The 14,687-nt window shown below is 37.4% G+C and overlaps 1 protein-coding gene across 1 annotated transcript in view; it reads right to left on the reverse strand.

Moving 5' to 3' along the window:
* Window positions 1-2,386, reverse strand: part of Sptbn1 (spectrin beta, non-erythrocytic 1) — a 183,107-nt gene extending 180,721 nt beyond the window's left edge. Inside the window, exon 1 of the mRNA XM_048804939.1 lies at window positions 2,236-2,386. The gene's annotated coding sequence lies outside the window, so the exon portion shown is untranslated. The remainder of the gene's footprint in view (window positions 1-2,235) is intronic.
* Between the last annotated feature and the right edge of the window lie 12,301 nt (window positions 2,387-14,687).

Consider the following 14,687-nt stretch of genomic DNA (forward strand, 5'->3'; position numbering starts at 1 on the left):
GAAACCACAATGACCATAAGAAGTCAAAAAAGGGGATTGGGGTTGTGGCTCAGTGGTAGAGTACTTGCCTAGCACGTGTGGGGCACTAGGTTCGATCCTTAACACCATCTAAAAATAAATAAATAAAATAAAGGTATTTTGTCTATCTGCAACTAAAAACAAAATATATTAAAAAAAATCAGACCACCATTAACTTGGTCTAAAAGATCCAACTCACACTGGTCTTCAAAATATATAACCAGAATATTGGTCAAACTAGGGAGAAATGCCATATCTTATTGCTCAAAGAGAGATTAAATATTCATCAACTAAAGAAGGAGAACTGATGGGGAGGGAAAAAGAATATTTTAGTTGAAGATGGAGTCGATACCTTTATTTTATTTATTTTTAGGTGAACCAGTTCCTTCCACGGGATAGTGCCCAATGCCTCTTATTCTGCCTTTACAGTGTTTTGGTGTCAAACATCAATAATCCACGTCCAAATGCCCATCAAACACATACAATACAGGAATTTTTGTTTTAAATTTTCAGAGCCCCAATTTTATTCAAGCTCAAAGATGGCATATTTCTCAGAGAATGAAAAATGTGGGGTGGAAGAACTAAAAAGTGAAGTTTGGGATAATGCCTTACTGATTAGTCCAGTAAAGCCATGCAAGGTGAGATGTTATAAAAGAACTATTTGCCTGCATAAACTTAGAAGATTTCTTTTAACTGTTGTACTAAACAAATAAACAACATGAAAATAAAGAGGAAAGCAATCACGTCTATGTCTTAGAAATACATGCAGAGGAGCAATTTTGCTCGAGTGAAATGACAAGTTTAAAGATATTTTGTTAACCTGCAGCTAACTATTTTAAGGCAGGCCCAGGCTGCATTAGTGCTTGTCACACAGCTTGCTCCCAATCTCTTGGCAGTTTTCCAACACATTCCAACTTTTTATGCACACACTTGCTGGAATCACATCCCACTTATCTCTAAAGGCATATCAAGTAAGACGTTGCCACATTATACAACCAACCTGCCATTTCTTCCCATCAGGTCACTTTGCACAATGCCTAAGGGGAAAAAAAAAAATCAGACCACCACCAACGTGGTCAAAGGAATGCAATTCACGCTGGTCCTCAAATTACCAGAATATTGGTCAAAATGGAGAGAAATTCTGTTCCTTACTGCTCAGAGAAAGACTAAGTATTCATTAACTAAAGAAGGAGAACTGAAAGAGAAGGAAAAAAAGATAAAATCCCCCCAAAAAGGACACCTGGACTGCAGATGCTAAACCTGAGTCACGCTGCCACTGCCTGCATTTTAAAACACATTATTAATGGGGCGTATTTTAAAGGATGATCCCAATATTAAATGAGTTCCATTACCTCTGTGAAAAGAACAATTTAACATAGCAAATGCATTCTGTAAAAGTCAGAGGACTCTCTTAAGTGTTAATATTTGGCAAAAAAAAAAAAAGGCATCTTCAAAAGCAAACTGGAATGGTTAACCACTGGCTGTTACATTCCATTCTTGCTAAAAACATATTTAATTAGCACATTTAAGCTTCATGTTCTGCACAGCTGCACAACATTCCAGAGATAGGCCAGCTATCCATATACTCTTTACATTTATTTTTTAAAATTTCTTCTTAATTTTTAGTTGTAGACGGGCACAATACTTTCATTTTATTTATTTATGTGGTGCTGAGGATGAACCAGGTGCCCCACACATGAGAGGCAAGTTGCTCTACCACTGAGCCACAACCCCAGTCCTCTTTGCATTTATTTGATATGGTTATTTTGAAAGTAGAAAAGATTTAGAAGCAGTTCTCAAGTACGATCCACAAAAATTATACTTATTTCATGTGGACAAGTTTCCTTTAGCAAGAGGGTAGTCCGGGGGAAATACATACTAATATTAATTTTACAATGCAAGCAAACAATAATAAAATAATTTTACACAGCCAGAAAATACATAAAAAAAATTCACTGACAGACAAAAATAATCTTCTTTCAAAACAAGATGATAAATCAGCCTGCAAATTAAACTTTTACACTTTAAGAATCAGTGAGATTTTTAGAGCTAGGAGGAAAGCTGGTGTTCTTCATGACAGGAACACAAATTAGGAAAGCAAAGTAAGTCTTTCAAACTGAGAAACCATCCCAATGAGTGTCAAGGAAACTCGGGAATTCCTTAGTAGTGGGTACTGATTTTATAACAAGCAAACAGATAAACAAACAAAAACCCTACCTTTCAAATAAGATAAACTGCAGGTTTCTTTCCTTCCCAAACGGCACATAGATCTCTCCGCTTCAGGGCTGAGGCGCTTCCTCTGCTCCACCCCCGGGGGAGATAACTTGAGAATTTGAGGACAGCTGGCAGCACAGAGTTGTCAACCTGCTATGAGAAGGACCAGGGCCCTCTCAGAAAAGTCACCTGACTGATACCTCTGGCCACCACTCACCTCCAAAAATAGTGACAGGTGTTCTTATCCAGTGAGAGGTCCAGCTAAGGCCACATTCCAGCCCCTTGCCCTCCCTTAACCTGGGCCACCAGGACCCCACGGCCCTTGTCTGGGGTCACTGCCATCTTAAGTGTCAAGGCCCAACATTTGTAGCCTCCTAGAGGTCCAGAGGCCTCCAACCCAGGCTTAAGACAGCCCAGCACAATAACCATCAAGCATTTCCCTTGAGGAGTATCCACCCTCTGCAATGAGAATGATTCCTATCAGGCTAGAAGTTTCTGAAGACTCCCTTATTTGGAGAAAAGAAGCACACCTAGTGCAGCCCAACTTCATCACCCAGCCCAGCTCAAAATGTCCCTCTCAAACAGCAAAGGAGCCACCACTGCCTATAGTGTTCAAACCAAGAATACCATTTGCCACTTTGCCCAGAGGCCCAACTATCTCAAATGAACTAGCAATAACCCCAAAGTGCCTAAAGGAAATTGCTGAAAGGGGTCTTCTTTCTCTCCCAATGAAAGGGGACGACCACCCTCTTTTCCCTCAGCATGTGGGGAAGTCATTTAGTACCTACCTCAGAAAGGGCCCAATAAGAGGTGGGGTTGTGGCTCAGTGGTAGAGCGCTTGCCTAGCACGCGTGAGGCACTGGGTTCTATCCCTGGTACCATATAAAAATAAACAAATAAAATAAAGATATTGTGTCCATCTATTTTATACACACACACACACACACACACACACACACACACAGAGAGAGATAGAAAGAAAGGGCCCAACAACTAGAACCAAGGAAACAAAGAATGATCAGTATGCCACTTGTCTCATCTGATGGTCTAGGAATTGGAGAACTGGCTTTCATAATCAAATATGTATATTGCTTTTTCTTCTTGAAATCTATCCTAGATCCAAAATACAAAGACCCTAAGAAAGCTGAGCTCTAGTCTACACTTTCAACAATTACAACCAAAGCCAGCTGAGTAAAATTTATTACATGGAAAACCAAGATTATAATAACCACATCCATTCCATTTGTGACACATTATGGGGTAGCTGTTTCAAAGACTCTCTAAAATCTGAAGACACAAAGTAAAATCAGATGCTGTCCGAAGCATACAGAGATCTCTCTCAAGGGAATCAATGCAACTCTGATGGGAATTCGTTTCAAAACAAAACAGAAAGCACACATTATCTAATGAGAACTTAATTTCTGGTATTTTTCCACTGTAAAAAAGATTTTATTCAGAGGGAAGAAATATCTATAATAAACAAATTTTGGGTTCTCTGTTTCTTCACCATTTTCCTCTAACACCCTGACTCCTAAGAAGCTCAGAAACAGTGTACATGTGACAACTTTAACTACAAACCAGTAATCAAATTTTATGTTTTGCCATGCTCTTTGTATAAACTAGAAGAGTGATAAACATCAATGCATGATTATACAGACTGTTAAAAACTTTATATTTTTAGCATAAGATTTGAAGATTGACCCTTATTATATATTGGTAAGATGAGAAATATGCACAGAAGGGGAAAAGACTTGCAGAACAGAAACCAATGTTAACTGCCTGTTTCTGGGGTCCTAGAATACACAGGGATTTTAATTTTCTTTTTATGTTCAGCTTTTTTTGTTGTTGTTTGTATGCAATGCTGGGATTAAACTCCAGGCCTCTCAAGTACTAGGTAAGAGTTCTACCACTGTGCTACACCCCTACTCCTGTGTTCATCTTTATTTTCCACATGATCTACAATAAATGTCTATTATTTTGATAATAAAAAAGAAGATCTTTTTATTTTTTTATATTTTTGTTATAATTATTTTAATGGTAATTTATGGCTTTCTGAAGGCATATATTTTTATAAACCATCCATGAAAAACACACACACACACACACACACACACACAGAGAGAGAACACATATACTATAGATATTATCAGTCACTGTCAAATATTCAGGAATCTTAAAGTATAAAAATATTTATTTCTTTTTAGTTGTAAACAGTACCTTTGTTTATTATTATTATTATATTTATTTTTATACGGTGCTGAGGATCGAACCCAGGGCCTTGCACACGCTAGGTGAGTGCTATACCTCTGAGCCACAACCCCAGCCCCAAGTGATTTTTTTTTTTTAATGAGCATTTTAAGACTATGTAGGGCAGGAGGTGCAGTTCAGTGGTGAAGTGTTTGCCTGGCATGTGCAAGGACCTGAGTTCAATCCCCCAGCACAGGAGGCACAGGTTACATGGGGATTATTGCAACTCACTATGAAAGTTCCCCCATACTTCATATAAAGGAAAATGTTTGCATGTTGCAGAGCAAAATAAATAAGCATTATTTTAAGGAAGAATCTGAGTTCTCCTTTCCCTTTAAGTAAGTAATATAAAGAAGGAAAAGGGCCATACAGCTGGTAAAGAACATTCCAGAAAAAATGCTCAGTCTTTTAACATTCAGATTTGGCCTTGAGGCAAACACACTAGAACAAAAATTATCTCTGAAAGAACCACACAAAAGAGTAGGGAAACAAGAAGAAACTTCAGCCAGAGCCAAAGGCTATAGCCATCAGAGGCTGATGTCCTCCTGGACAGTGTTTTAGTCAGGTTCCCTTGTGGCCCAGTTCCTACATCTTTTCCCACACTCCATGGAAGTACGGAAATGCCAGAGCTCTCACAAAATGCACATTAAATTAAGGAATGGAAAAATCCTTTAAAAAGTTCAGTGTTCTTTATACCTTCAATATTAATTCTAATTTTCTATAAGTTCTGGTAGAAAAAAATTTAAATAGAGCATGTATTTAGATGATTATTTTATTTATATTTATCTAGCTATAATGAGGTTTGCTCTGAAATGATAAGATATTTTTGCTATAGACCAAGAGTTTATTAAGTACTTCTCAAGATCTGGAAAATAAGGAGAGAATAAATATTGAGAGGATGAAACCTTCTCTATCCCATACCTAGAGATAACCACTGTTAACAGGCTCATGAACTTTCTAAGTATAAACATATTTCACTGTGCAAATTATACACTGAACATACATACTTCAAAATAATAAATTCTATTATATTTATATACCACTCTAAATTTCATGCTGGTTGATCTGTTGGGTAAAAATCTACACTTTATATTCTTTATATATATTTTGCTACATAAATAGTGGTTTTAAATTTGCATATAAAACATTAAAATTAGGATGTGGGATGTAGCTCAGTTGGTAGAGCTCTTGCCTAACATACAAGAGCTCCCTGGGTTCAATCCTCAGCACCACAGTAAGGGAAAAACAGATCAGAATTAGGAGAGAATTATAGATTCTAGAGCAGAACATCCAGTGGCTCTAAAAATGATGCAGATATTTACAGTTGAGAATTTATTAAAAATAGAATCATAACTTCTATAAATGAGTCAATCTTAAAAACAATCTTGAAATTATAACACCTGATTTTCCTTTTCTGTAGTTATTTTGTTTATTTTCTGCAGTATGTGAGTTAAACTCAGAACCTCACACACACTAGGCAGGTACCCAACCACTAAGCTACACTCCCAGCCCAACATCTTACTTTCATATTCAAAGTACAATTAATCCTTTAAACCCTCTTCAAACAACCCTTTAGTTAAAGTTCATGACAGAAAAATACAAAATTCATGGAAGTAAATAAGTTAGTTTTGTAAGTTGCACTTTACAAAGTATTGGTACAGTCAGGAACTTGGACCATATGAAAAGTACTACTCCTTCCCAAACACTAAGGACAAGTTGACTCATTCATGAGATTTATCTTCAAAATACTGTGTGGATATCAACACCCCATTTAGAAAAGTCTTAAAATAGTCCTTTGCCTCCCTTCATGGTAGAGATTATTACACAGACACACAGACAAAAGACAAACATGATATGTTTGCATCATATATCTACATATGTATGCAACATATAACATTGCACAAGAATTTTTCATACAAAAAAAGAAAGGTTATCACTAGAATTAGTTCTTCCCAATGTTAGCCTATAACATTCCCAAATGTTGAGACAATTCATTGAAAATATATCTAAATTTAGAGTAACTTTTATTTTAAAATGTTCACTTGGAATTTTATATTTCTGACCATTTTTCAATGAAATACAATGGTTTAATGGTTGTGAAATCAGCAGCAGTGTTTGAGCTTCCAAAAGTGAGAACATGCATGTCAACAGAATTCCTCTGTTCTGCTAAAGTTTGCATATTGGAAATACTAAAGAATCCTACTCTTCCCCCTGTTTAAGCTGACTCAGGATAGTGTAGAGAATCAAGTCAGCATTCCAATAATTCCCAATGCCCTACCTTCTCTCAGACCTACACTTTAAGATTCTTACTCATCTTATCACTGCTCTTACAAAAAGTCCAGAGAAGTACAGATATGACATAGTCCTTTGAAATTTTAAACAGTTCCTTCATAATGATCTATAATTGGCCGGATCTTCTTTTTCTTTCCTTTTTAAAAATTAAAGTGTTAACTGCTTTTTTGATTATATTTTTAAAAAGTCCTGTTGGGCACAGTGTTGCACACCTAAGTATCAGCTACTGGGCAGGCTGAGGCAGGAGGATCACTTGACCCAGGGAGTTGAGGGCCAGCCAGCAAGAACCTATCTCTAAACAAAATATAAAATATAATATTTTTAAAAAGGTCCTCAATGTCAGATATTACACTGTTTACTGAACCCTTTTGTATGTGTAAAATATTTCAAAACTTTAAATAAGAAACATTAAGCCACAGAAATTTTCTTTCATATAGGAAAGGAAATCTCCTATCAACCCAACACCCAAAACAAACCACTAATATTTTAATGTATTTCTTTCCAGCCTTTTACTGGGATCATACTACACTATGTTGCTTTGCATACAAGTATTTCCAATGGATGTCATGTGGTCAGCATTTTTCCATTCAGTAATATTCTTCCTAGCCACTATTTTAAGCACTATAATCTAATTTATAATATAATGTATTTAATTATGCTCCAGTAGAAAACATTTTTGCTGGTTCATGACTGGTGTTATTAAAAAAGAAATCCATGTTTAAAAAAACTTCTGTCCTTATTTTTAGTTATCTTTTTAGGTTAAAAAGCTATATGTGGGATTTCAATCCAAAAAGTATAAACATTTATAAGGTTTTCATTACACATATAACCCACTATTTTCCATTAAGTTTGTATTAATCCAAATGCTCTCTTAACAGGTGATACAGAGTTCCCATCTCACAGCAGCACCAACACCATTATTTTTTTTTAATTATTCGTTCGTTCGTTAGTTTTGCAGTGCTAGGACTTGCACATGGTAGGCCAGGGCTCTATCATTGCATTAAATCCCCAGTCCCCCACCCCCACCCCATAATAATTTAAGAGGAAAGTTAATCTATTGTTTTAATTTGTGCTTCACATACTGTTGAATTTGAACAGTTTAATATAATAATCTGCCTCCTTGATTTCTTTTATAAGCTCTCTACTCTTACCCCCTTCTGAGATAAAAAGGTTTTAATGTTTTCTAGTTTTTTTAAAAAATAATTTACATTAATCAGATTTTCTTTGTAGTTATCTAAATGACTAATATTATTTGCTGAAATTTATCTTTTCTGAACAAACAACTTATTCAAAGAAAACATGAAATTGAGAAAAAATAAGCAAAAATTTCGTATTTTATAATCATTAACATTTATTATGATAGGTACTAAACAATCTCATTTAGCTTTTGGGGGAAAGGGGTGCTTCTGGAGACTGAACTCAAGGGTATTTTACCTCTGAGCTACATCCTCAGCCCTTTCTATTTTATCTTATTTTATTTTATTTTTTGAGACAGAGTCTTGCTAACTTGTCAAAGAGGATTGACCTTCCAATTCTCCTGCCTCAGACTCCCAAACAGCTGAGATTATAGGAATGTGCTGCCACGCCTGGTCCACTTAGCTTTAATAATCCTAAGCAATGAGGTTTCCATTACACATATAACCCACTGTTTTCCACTAAGTTTGTATTAAGTTTGCATTTCAAAACTTGAAACTTGCCTCAGTCTCACCATCACTTTACAGGTGAAGATTTTGAGGAACAGACATCTTAGCAGTTCACTAAGTGTAGGCTGTGAGAATGGAGAACCCAGAGCTGGGGACCTGCTCTAAACAAAGACCTGATCATCATCACTACTGAAGGCTCTGCAACTTCAAACTTTTACAACCTAATATCTACCCATCTATTTCTGTCATCGCCAGTCAGGCTCTTTGTCATCATTTGAACTTAAACCCTTTATCTCCTTAGCTCCTCATTTACTTGTTCTGTCTCCCATCCATTCACCCTATAGCAGCTGGCATGGGACTGGGCTTTGACAACCACTGCCCCATCTTTCCCCTTTCTCTCATTCCCTGGGACTTGGCTCCCTCAATTTCTGGATGCCACAAACACCTCTCTCCAGTCCCGTTGCTTGTAGCTTCCTCCTCCTGTCTCACTGTGTTCTAAACTGTCAATGTACTGATTATTCAAATATCTTTTAATCACAAATTTAGAAGTACACAGGATCTAAAACCTGGGTGCCAAAGCTGGAGGCACAACAGCACACATGAGGCTCTGGGTTTCATCCCCAGCATGGCAGACAAAACAAAACAAAAACAAAAACAAAATCCTGAGTGTCACATTTGATCAATGGGTAGTTTCTGCCTCAAACAATGTTGAAAAAGTTCCTGAGGCTCTCTTTCAACCCAGTGGAAAAACAGAACCATAACTGATCCCCTCCCCCAACCTCAGTCACCACCCAATACTGAGGATTGAACCTAGGGCCTTGCACATGCTATATCTCCAGGTCTTTTTATAATTTATTTGTTTGTTTGTTTGTTTTTCTGGCCTCAAACTTGTGATCCTCCTGCCTCAGTCTCTCCAGTAGCTGGGATGGTACAGACATGGACCATCTCGCTTGGCCAATGACTGTTTTTCATTTTTGTACCAGGGATTGAACCTGGGGAGCTTAACCACTGAGCCACATCCCCAACCCTTTTTTTATTTTTTATTTTGAGACAAGATCAGGCTAAGTTGCTTAGGGCCTCACTAACTTGCTGAGGCTGACTTTGAAATTGCGATCTTCCTGCCCCAGCTTCCCAAGCAGCTGGAATTATAGGCACATGCCACTCTACTTGGCCCCATGATTGATTTTTTAATATTTGCCAGGAACAGAAAGCAGTGGTATATGTGCCATGTTTTAACCTGTGGTCTACTTTTATAAAAGTTTTTAATTTTATACAATTAGATCTAAAACCAGAGGGCTAATGGTTTGCTGAAGTCTCACGTGGTAAGTAAAAAATATTCTATATGCTAAAGACATAGTTCTTGGACTCGGGAACTAGTTCCTATTCAACTTTAGGCCAGCCCACAACTGCAAATCCTGGCAAGAGAATGTATCCAATAGTTCTTTATCAAACTGAAAACAACACTGCAAAGTAATTTCAGAGTAGAAGCAAATAGAGATTATTAATAATATAAATGCTTACTGGTAAAAATAACTGTTTACAATTAAGTATAATTATACTACTATTAAGTACTAGAACCTAAATTGATGAAGGATTTCAGTTTCTAGCAAGGGGTCATTACAGCCTATGTTAATACATAAATTCCATTGGTAACACAGACTTTTAAGAAACGGAAGTTAGGGCTGGAATTGTGGCTCAGTGGTAGTTTGCTCATGGTAGCACATGTGAGGCACTGTGTTTGATCCTCAGCACCACATAAAAATAAATAAATAAAATAAAGGTATTGTGTCTATCTATTACTAAAAATAAAAAAAAAATTGAAGAAAGAAATGGAATTAGAATAAGCTGTTTAATGGCTCTTCTGATATAAAACTGCTTAGGTAGTTTTCACAAAGCACACCAAAATGGGTTTGTGGCTCATACAGATTAAATATTCCCAAGAGAGGAAAAGAACCATTATTAACTGAACATGTACTATGTGCCTGGCACTGCATACTGCTATCACATAACAACAATATAAGCAAGTACATAATACTTGATTTTTCTGATGAAGAAACTGGTCATGAGAGTAACTGGCCCAAGGATAGTGACCCAGCTATAGTCACAAGGCTAGAGTACGATGGCAAAAGGATTTAGGCTTAGCTCTTTTTGACTTCAAAACCAATGTTCTTGCCATGTGTGGTAGCGCATGCCTTTAATCCAGCAGCTCAGGAGGCTAAGGCAGGAGGATCACAAGTTCAAAGCCAGCCACAGCAATGGTGAGGTGCTAAGCAATTCAGTGAGACCCTGTCTCTAAATAAATACAAAATAGGGCTGAGGATGTGGCTCAGTGGTCGAGTGCCCCTGATTTCAATCCCCGGTACCGCCCCAAATATATATATATATATATATATATATACTTTCCAAATTTTTGTGCAATAACAAAATCATTCTTACAACCTTAAACAAAAACTGACTATGACTCCCCTAAAATTACAAATAACAAATAAACAAACAATTTTTCATAAAAAGAAACCACAAAAAGGTTTTCTTAAACACCACACACACACACACACACACACACACACACACACAGCTGGGGTTGTGGCTCAGCCATAGAGTACTTGCCTTGCATGTGTGGGTTCAATCCTTAGCACCACATAAATAAATAAAATAAAGGTATTGAATCCATCTACAACTAAAAATTTAAACATACAGACACACACACAAAATAGGAGATATTTCTTTAGTTGTAGATGCACAGTACATTTACTTTATTTTTATGTGGTGCTGAGGTTTGAACCCAGTGCCTCATGCATGCCAGTCGAGTGCTCTACCACTGAGTCACAACCCCAGCCCAGGAGACAGTTTTTACAACACATACTATCTACAAGGGATTAGTAGGCAATCTACCTATAGAACATCTATAAATCAATAGGAAAAGAAAAACTGGCAAAAGACTGAACTGGCACTTCACAAAAGAAGGAACCCTAATAGTTGATAATAAATTAATATTAAAAAACTTCAATAATCAGGAAAGTTACAAACAAAAGTTTGAAATAACATTTCACTAACATCGACTGGATAAGATTTTAAAGCTGGGTAAATGTTGTGGAACATTTGAAATACTTAACACACCACTAATGGGAACCCAACTAGTACAATCACCCTGGGAAACAGTTGGGCATTATCTACTAAGATTGATGATACATATGCTCTGTGATCCAGCAAATTTCATACTCAAAGAGAGAGAGAGAGAGTGTGTGTGTGTGTGTGTCTCCACATGTGTACCAAGAGACTTGTACCAAAACCACTCATAGTAGCCCTTTTATAGCACTAAAAAACCAGAATCAACTCAAATCTCCATATGCAGCAGAAAGAAGAAATAATCTATGGGAGAATACTATATGCAGTGAAAATTAATAAACTACAGCAATAAAATGGATGAATCTTGGGACTATAATGTCAATCTCAAAATGCAATGTACTAGACTAGTGCCTTATTGGGAGAGGGAGACTTTTTCAACTTCAGAGGTATTTTATAAAAGAACCTAAAACACTGATTATAATCTAAAAAAATCTTTTTGATATTGAGTTCCCTTAACTGAAAGAATGGAGCAGACTTTCTTATTTAATGTTCATACAAATCATTTAGGGGTCTTACTAAAATGAAGAGGCTGATGGAGAGGGTAAAAAGTGGGGCTTAAGAATCTGCATTTATAAAAAAACTTTTAAGTGATTCTAATGTTGGTGGTCCATGCAACTCATATGATATCAAGGGACATTATGAAAATGCCTTTTCCAGAGATGGTTAGAAACAGAAATATGGGTGTATCTAGTTGGAAAAACTTAGTTTTTCTCACCAAGGTAGAAAAAAGATTGAAGATATTACTTCTACAATGTCTCCAGAAAAATCAGAGCACTAAACTAGGTCTTGGAGAAAATGCAAAGACTGTAAACTTAAGAGATCTACAGCGCTACAGAAGGGGCTTTTCTAGCAAGAGTATTAGTCCTTTACTCATGGAAGGATGGTTTGCCTTCTGAATAGAATAGCCAGAAGAAATCAGGGTTATCATAAGGAAATTCACAGAACATTAAATAAAGCCTGATTACAATGAAGATCTTGGTCAGGACCCCACATAATTAAAAGAGACTCATATCACTACATGTAAAAAATAAATTAAAAAAAATTTTTAAATTGGCTTTAAGATTATTCCTAAATATTTATTTTTAGCTGGGCGTGGTAGCACACACCTGTAGTCCCAGCTACTTGGGAGGATGAAGTGGGAGGATTAATTGAGCCCAGGAGTTCAAGATAAATAAGCCTGGGCAACATACCAATATCCCATCTCAAAACATATAAATAAATAAAAATATGCTCGTTTAAGCAGTTGTAAAATCCTTCCATCTCAAAACATTACCTCTACATGGAAAGTGAGACTTTTAGACACTAGGACAAAGTAACTAAACTAATTCTTGCAGGAAGCGCTGTCAATGCCAGACCTTTGCTCAGGACGTGTCACACTGGCAAGTGATGTCTTCTCACTTGCTCCTAAAACATCAAGAGTTGTTACTAGCCCTGCCCAAGAAATCCTTTTTACAGGCCTCAACCAAGGAAGTTCACTAAGGGACAACAGCTCCTTCACTGACCCAATACTTCTCATTGTCTCAAATGAAGGTTATCAAGACACAACAGAGTTATGAAGAGCTTAACTCAATAGAGTTCTGCACCTGGTGTGTAAGTCAGAACAGCTAAACCTCTGTGACATCAACACAGGATATTTCTTACAACATAGTAAATCCAAAACACCAGGATAATCCATGCAAATAATACTCAAAAAGAAAAAAAAGCCTTTAGCAACATGTATGCAACACCATTTTATACAAACAGGACAACAATGAAGCACAAATCAAGAGTTCCATATTTTAACTGCCCTCTATTAGAGAAACTCAAAATAATACACATACACCACAGTATTTACATGCAGTTGTGTTCTGCACTAAGATTCATTCCGAGATTTTTTTTTAAGAGCAGACACGCCCTTAGCGTTGAAATGCTGACCTTCCCTTCCAGTTAGCACATTGAAATTTCCTTTTCACCTACACATTTTAGGATCCTGGAATGACCTCAGGAATACATCCCATTTGCCATCCCATGCTGAACAAATGAAACATAGGGATGACATTTTGAAGGGAAATGTCCTGCGTACTAGCACACACTTAAACAGATAACATTAGGAACCATTTCATTCTGATTGGACACCAGCCACAGAGCCACCAGTAGTCTGCCCTTTTCCACCCTCTCCCCAGTCACATGTGTTTAAAAAAAGAAAAAGCATAAGAAAATACATACAAACAAACATAAGTGTAGCCTATAACCATCACAATTCATGTCTGGAGACTTAACCTATTAAAATCAATAAAATCTGAATACTAATTAATTACTAATCATGACATTTATCTACCCTAATAATCCTTTAAAAATACAAATATGCAGTTGTACTTGACTTGCACAAAAAGCAAATGATAAAATGGCAAAAACAGGTTAAAAGAATCAATTACTATTCATCAGAAACATAAATTCCTTTGAAACAACCTATGGAATGCTAAAATCATTATAAATGTTCCCAGTAACCTAAGAACTAAAATGTATTAATTATTTCATTTTAAAATAATTATTTCCTATAGGAATTTTATATTTTCTTGGTACTGACCAAAGACAGAAGAGGTGCAATAATGTCACAGCTGTTAAGGTCTAATTAAGAAACAACTTTTCACAAATGAAAAAATTGATGCACAGCTGGGTTGTGGTTACAGATTATGGGAGATACACAGAAAAGCTGCGACTGTCAACCTGAATGCACCACTGCCTCCGCACACCACTGGGCCCTGTCCTTCTGCAGCCCCTCCCTAAGGCTCTGGTCCCTTGGTCGGAGATCAGACTCCCATCCGCATCCGCTGGCCGGCTCCTTGGGCCTGCATTAGTGCTGCAGGGCGCCCCTTCATTCGAGCACAGCCAAGAGGCAGGGCAGGAGGGGTCACCCCAAAAGAAGACTCTCCCCCTCACACCTAGGTGACCTGGTCCTCCAGCAGCCACATTCAGCTGAAGCAGCATGACAAGGTAGAAGCAGCTCCAGGCGCCGGCCAAGGGCAGCCCCGGGGCCTGGGTGGGGCCGGGCGGGGGCCGCAGGCGCCGAGTGGCCGTGCCAAGCCCCGCCAGCGAAAACTAGGGGAAGCTGCGCTCCTGCAGCATTGTGCTGCATCACGGCGAGGGCACCGCGAGCCATCCATCTTG

This window comes from Marmota marmota, unplaced genomic scaffold, assembly GCF_001458135.2.
Source record: "Marmota marmota marmota unplaced genomic scaffold, marMar, whole genome shotgun sequence".
NCBI lineage: Eukaryota > Metazoa > Chordata > Mammalia > Rodentia > Sciuridae > Marmota > Marmota marmota.